This window comes from Cryptomeria japonica, chromosome 10 (assembly GCF_030272615.1).
Source record: "Cryptomeria japonica chromosome 10, Sugi_1.0, whole genome shotgun sequence".
NCBI lineage: Eukaryota > Viridiplantae > Streptophyta > Pinopsida > Cupressales > Cupressaceae > Cryptomeria > Cryptomeria japonica.
Window position 1 is genome coordinate 718,193,375 of NC_081414.1, and position 7,232 is coordinate 718,200,606.

Genomic DNA, 7,232 nt, shown 5'->3' on the forward strand with positions numbered 1-7,232 from the left:
TGATTCAACTTTAGCTGCAAGGGCTTGTTCTACTGGTTGAGCAATAGGTACCGGTTGATCTTCTGTTATAGCAACAAAGACCCATCCATTGTCTGCTGGATCCTCATCAGAATTATCAGTCACGCCTTCATCAACAATGTAACAAGATTTATCTTTGTTTTTCTTAAATCTGTATCTCTGATATTCAGGATTAGGTTTGTATGTTCTTCTAACTTCTTCTCTTAGTCTAGCATGTCTATCAGGGCATCTTGAAGCCATATGACCAATCTTATTGTAGTTAAAACATTTAAAGGGTGCTTTACCTTCATACTTACTTCCAATTGGGCCTTTTGGCATTTTTCTTGAAAATAGTGCTTCAAGTTCTTCAAGCTCTTCATTCTCCTTCTTGGTTTCTTCAAGTTCTCTTGCATAAAAGGCTCTCCAGTCTGATTTGTCAAAGGATGGAGCAGATGATGTTGATTCTTTGAAGGCCAAATCAGTTTTTATAGTAGTAACAGGACCAAATTCCTCAATTTCAAAAGCTGAAAGTTTTCCAATCAATGTATCCCTAGTTACTGATGTATTAGGCATTGTTCTCAACTCATTTATAGTAGTAACCTTCATTTTATATGCCGGTGGCAAACCTCTTAATATTTTTGAAACAATCTCATCTTCACTCAAGGTTCCTCCACAACATTTGATACCCAAAATAATTTCATTTACTCTTTCTATAAAAGCATAAATCCTTTCATCTTCTTCCATTTTCAGATGTTCATACCTGACTCGGAAGCTTTCAAGTTTTGCAATTTTGACTATGGAATCCCCTTCATTCAGTGTTTCCAAATGATCCCAAATAGCTTTTGTAGTGGACCTATCTGATAATCCCATGATTTGTCAATCTGATAATGCGCTCAAGAGTGCTTCTCTTGCTTTGCAATCATTTTCTTCATCTTTAGCTAAAGTAGTGGGAGCAGTCTGACCAGCTACAGCAACAATATAACCATTCTTAGTAACTTCCCAGATGTCTTTACCAATGCACTTCAGATGTGTCTCCATTCTAATTTTCCATATCCCATAGTTGGTTCCATCAAGTTTAGGACTATCCTTTCTGAAATAATTAGTAGACATTGGATCTCCTCAAGTTGTTAAACTTCTGCAAAAATTGGACTATGCTCTGATACCAATTGTAGGTCCCAGAGACAACTGAGAGGGGGGGGTGAATCAGTTGTCTAATAAATTCAAACCAAAAACTTATTAACCAACTTAATGCTTAATACTGGTAAATCAGTTAAGTATGTCGGTAGACAGTGTTAACAGTAAATTTCTATACTGGTAAGAATTAATGCATGAAACATAAGCACAAAGTCATCCACAACACATGACACCAATATTTGTATGTGGAAACCCTATAAAGGAAAAACCATGGTGGGAAACCTTAACCACAATCAGATGATACTACTGTAGATAGTAAGTGTACAAGAGGGGTCTGCACATGTAGAAAGGCCAATAGCCTAGAGCTCATTGCTCAATCACAAATGGGAGTCACAGTGACTATAGTTGGATGGTTAAATCCAATAAAAATGTACTGCACAAAATTGCATCTTCATATGCTGAATTCAGTACCAGTGTAATGCTGATATGCTTCTACAAAAGCCTAACTTCACCTTCAAATGATGTCTTCGTGTATGCCTTTGCTTTATCTCGCATATACTTTCACTTGAATCTTTTTCGCAATCCACACTTGATCTTACAAATAAGATCTTACATTTATACCATACCCTAAGACCAATTTTAGTAGGTCGGCTCTACAAGATATTACAATAAAAACATTTTACAAACAATAAAATATCTGATGCAATAACCGATTGAACATGTCATCTTAATGCATTTACAACGATAATAAATCATCTCCATAGTGTGCCATGTTGATCTAGAAAAGATAAACCTGCTGATGTAACCCTAGTTAACCTAGACCTATTTGCCAGTAAAAGCAAATATGCAAATAAGAATATACCAATGATTATTACTTCAAAATAAAGTGTCCACATGATGTCTTTGACATTACTAAGTGTCTTCCATGTCATTCTAGGTACCGGTGAACATTATATCCTATCGATTAATCATATACCGGTAACTATTGCACAGTTTACTATTTGCTGGTGAATGTTGTTGGATCTCCAAAGTAGGTGTATTTAGTAGGTGTTGACATCAATGACAAAACCATACCAAAATACCAACAGGTTTAGCCAACCTTGTCAAGGTTGATGAATTGTATAAATAGGTGTCATAGTCATGTAATTTAGGTATTGATGTTGTGTTTATATTATGTAAGAGTGGTCAAGGTGTGAACAAGTGATTCATCTTTCGACATTGTGATTGAGAAGAGATTGGCGTTTCAAAGAAAGCATATGTGCTTAACCAGAACTATCATCAGGCATTAGCAGATGCTATTATTGCAGTTCATTTCTTTCAGACTATAGTCTGAATCTTGTTGTAAGTTAGTGAGACTTCCTTGAGGGTTGTAGCCTTTCGGGTCATTGTATTTTGAGCAGTGAGCTTTAGGTAGTGTGACTAAATGCATGTGCATTCCCCATTGCAATATTTACACATACTACTATAGAGTATTATCTTACTGTGGGTAGGTTCCCACTGTGGGTTTTCCCTTAACAGGGTTTTCCACGTCAAAATCTTGGTATTGTGTTCTGTTATCAATTTTCTTATCTTTGTTATTGTTGCAGTTTATCAGATCTGTATTTGTGGTTAAGTTTGTAGATTCGGTGAAAACCGATTCACCCTCCCTCTCAGTTTTCCTTCAATGTCATTACCAACAATTGGTATCAGAGATAGATCCTTCAGAAGAAGCTTAATGTCTTGAGAAGACCTGGGATGGTAAATAGAGGTGTTATATTTAAGAAGGAGAGTCTAAGATTTCATGGAAATAACTATGCTATATGGAAGAACTGGATGGAGGTACACTTGAGATGTCTTGGAGAAGATTATTAGAAGATTACAAAGAATTCCTATTATGTTCCTCAAAGTGGACTGGTTACTGCTGAAAATAACATTAGAGCTAAGGAAGCATTGTTGAGTGCCCTAACTGATTCAAAAATGACTAATGCAATGGGACTTCAGACCGCACAGAAGATCTGGGAGAATCTTGAGACCCTGTATGAAGGACATATACAAGTCAAAGTTGCTAAGTTTCAGAGTTTGAAAGGAAAGTATAAGATGTTGAAGATGGGAGAAGATGAGAACATACACTCTTTCATGGCTAAGGTGAATGACCTTGTCCTAGGTATCGGATGTGTTGGTGGAACCCTTGGAGAAGATGAAATTGTTGCTAAGCTGTTGAGATCATTGCCTCCTTCTTACAAACATAAGGTAGTTGCTATTGATGAGATCCAAAATATGATTACTGTGATGAGATATGCTGGTTAGGAAAATTATTGGATTTGAACTGAGCGAATTTGGTGAATCACATGGAAAGTGTAAGACAACATTTAGAGCATCTGCATTCAGAAAGAAGAAGTATGATCTTGATGAGTGCAAAATATCTGGATATGAAAGAGGAAGAAGAGAGATGGAAGAGCAAGAAAGAGAATTAGATGAACTTGAAGCATTAATTACCTAGAGGTTGCCTAAGGGAGCTTGTAAGTATGATGGAAAATTACCTTTTAAATGTTTGTCTTGCAATAAGATAGGAAATTTTGCTTCTAGATGCCCAGAAAGAATGGCTAAATATGATAGGCATGATAAATTTGATAAGCATGATAGGAATGATAGATATGAGAAGCATGAGAAGTATGATAAGCCCTACAAGTTTAACCGGAAGTATAAGAATAAAAAGAATTATTATTATGATGTTGATGAAGGTGTTATAGATGAAGAATTAGAAGGAGATGAAGTTGTGTTTATTGCCATTAAAGAAGATAGACCAGTACCTATTGATTCCACAAGCTGCACTATTAAGGAGAAAGCTTTGGTTGCTAAAGTTGAAGAGAAATATGAATGGGTGATTGACAGCGGTTGTTCACATCATATGATTGGTGACAAAAGAAAATATGTATGGAAAAAGTATGATGATGGAATAGTAAGATTTGGAGATGACAAAGCCTATGTGATCCGTGGTAGATGTTCTATTTATTTTGATGGTAAGCATAACACTGAAGATGTCTTGTATGTTGAAGGTTTGAAGTATAATCTTTTGAGTGTTGGATAAATGGTTGACAAATTTTATGATCTACAATTCAAGAATGGAAAATGCAAGATCCTAAATGCCTTTGGTATAGAGATGGCATCTCGAACTAAGACTAAAGGTAATATCTTTCGTTTGAATATTGGTGAGAAAAGTTGTTTGATTGCTCAGATTGATGAAAGTTGGTTGTTGCATAGGAGAATGTTTTGTGTTAATTTTGTTTCAATGATTAAGATTAGTTCTACACAAGTTGTTATAGATTTGCCTAAAATTGTTAAGCCTGCTAATCTGGTGTGTAAAGAATGTCAATTGGGTAAGCAAACAAGGATTCCTTTCAAGAGAAAGTAGTTTACATCTAATGGATTGCTAGATCTTGTGCATATCCACGTATATGGACCTACAAATGTTAGAAGTGTGTAGGGTGACAGATACTTTGTGTTGGTAATTGACGATTATTCCAGGATGATGTGGGTTGTTATTTTGAAGGAGAAATCAGAAGCATTGGACAAATTCAAGATATTCAAAGCAAAGGTTGAGACTGAGTCAGGACTAAAGGTGAAGTGTCTAAGATTTGATAGAGGAGGAGAATTTTGTTTTGGTGAGTTTGATTCATTCTATGAGAAGCATGGAATTAGAAGACAATTATCTACTCCTAGAACCCCTTAGTGGAATGGAGTTGTTGAAAGGAAGAACAAAAATGTCTTGGATGTTGCAAGGACTATGTTGATTGAAGGAAATATTCCAAAGATCTATTGGAGAGAAGTTGTTAGCACTGTTGTTTACACATTCAACCGAGTGCATATAAAAGGTGATACTGGTAAGACTCCTTATGAGCTATGGTTTGGTCATGTTCCTACTATGAGATATTTCAAAAAATTTGGAAGCAAGTGTTATATCAGGAGAGATGAGAATATACGAAAGTTTGATGCAAGAAGTGATGAAGCAATTTTCTTGGGATATTCTACAAAGAGAAAATCCTACCGGTGCTACAATAAGAGGTTGATAAAAATAGTGGAAAGTGCAAATGTGAAGGGTGATGGGGATTATAAAAAAGAGATCAAAGCATGCAGATATGATGATGGTCAGCATGTTGTTCTAACTTCTATTCAGACTGAATAATTGAAGTAGAATGATTTGGTAGAGATAGTTAATCTGGATGTTGTTGCTATTGGTGAAGAAGTGGAGGAACCTGAAAATCAGAACAATCAAAAGACTTTGAGGTATGTAAGATTGAATCACTCTGAAAATCAGATTATTGGAGATATAAATAAAGGTGTGATGACTAGAAGAAGGATAGCTGCTAAAGAGGTATGTTTGATTTCTAAAATAGAGCTTAAAGATGTGGATGAATCTTGTAAAGATGAAAATTGGATGAGAGCTATGGAAGAAGAATTAGACCAAATTGAAAAGAATAACACATGGGAGCTTGTGCCTAGACCTAAAGATAAGAATGTTATTGGTACTAAATGGGTATTCATGAATAAATTGAATGAAGTTGGTGAAGTTGTTAGAAATAAAGCAAGATTGGTATGCAAAGGATATTCATAGAAAGAAATAATTTATTATGAGGAGACTTTTGCTTCGATGGTGATGCAGAGGTCTTGTTCCTACCTCTCCAATTCACCCTTACTCACCCCAACTCCTCTACTCACCCTTCTACTCAAGCTCCTCCAAGGTAACTTGTTAGGGTACACTCCTTAGACCTCCAAGGCCTAAAATCTACTGGCTTGCCTCCTAGGTATAGCCTCTTGAGTTTTCTTTTTTTTTTTGACCCAAATCTCTGATTTTGAGATGGTCTCCTACTAGGTTCCCAAAGCTCCAACTAGGCTCCAAAGACCTCCACCAAGGATCTTCACTCTAAAAGCATGTTCAAAGGTTATGGTACTATTGTGCAGGTATTTTCAAGTTCATTTTATGCATTGACAAGGTCTTCACCTTCCTCCCAAGCCCTAGGATTTCAACTTGCTTCTACCGGCTGCTATTAGGCATATTTGACTAGCCCTTCTTGGACTATTTTTTGGTATTTTTCCAAAAACTTTCCTAAAAACCCCTAGATATTTTTACATATTCTGATACCCATTTGGAAGTTAAAAAATATCACAAATTTTCTCAATTGGGTTTTTCGTACAACTAGGGTAACTGAAAAAAGAGCTATTTTTAAGGGGTTTAGGGCTTCTAGGCAGTTTTGGAAGCTGTGCTCCAAATTCTTCACCAGTCAAAATCAACAACCCAAAAAATATTGGATTATTTTGGTACACCCATAGACCTTTCCAAAACACTATGGCTTGTTGGGGTATCACTTCTCCATGGCACTGAAAATGAGCAATCTTTGCTGCCCCCACACACTAGCTACAAGCTTGTGTGTTATTCATCTCACCCATTCTCCTCCTTGTGGCCTGCCAAAACAAAAAATGCCTACTCTAAAAATATTTATAGAGCCTACCCAATCGATCCAATGGATTTCAACTTGTGCCATTCATGGATGCTCAGGTAAAATGCATTTTTACAATCAAAACCCCAAATTTCAAGGGTTTGTGAGCAATTTTTTACAAAAACAGTGATAAATTTTTATCCAAAGCACTTAAGACCTTCATATTATACTTTTTGGAAAATTAAAACAAATTTATAACCTCCCATTCTAGTATGAGCATTGTACCAAACCATACAGGTCGTACAAAATCAAAAATTCAAAGCACAAACAATCCAAACGTGAGAAAAAGCATAGGAAACCCTTGGCAAATGAATTGAATGCAAACCAAAAGTTTATTAACCTATTATTGGAGATGATTAGAAAGTTTTATACACCACTTTACGTTGTTTCCAACCAACTTTCAATGCCATTTCTTTCATGGGCAACTTTTGCCTAAAAAATGCAAAAATTGTCATGACCAATTTTTGAATACTTTTACCTATGAGTGCAAAAACACACTCCAAGGCTCTCAAGGCCTGAAAAATCACTCAAATGGAATCCCACAATGTATTTAAACCATTTACAAACATTCTAGCAAGTTTCTAGGCATCCACTTGGTACAAACCAAAAATTGACATTTTGACAATA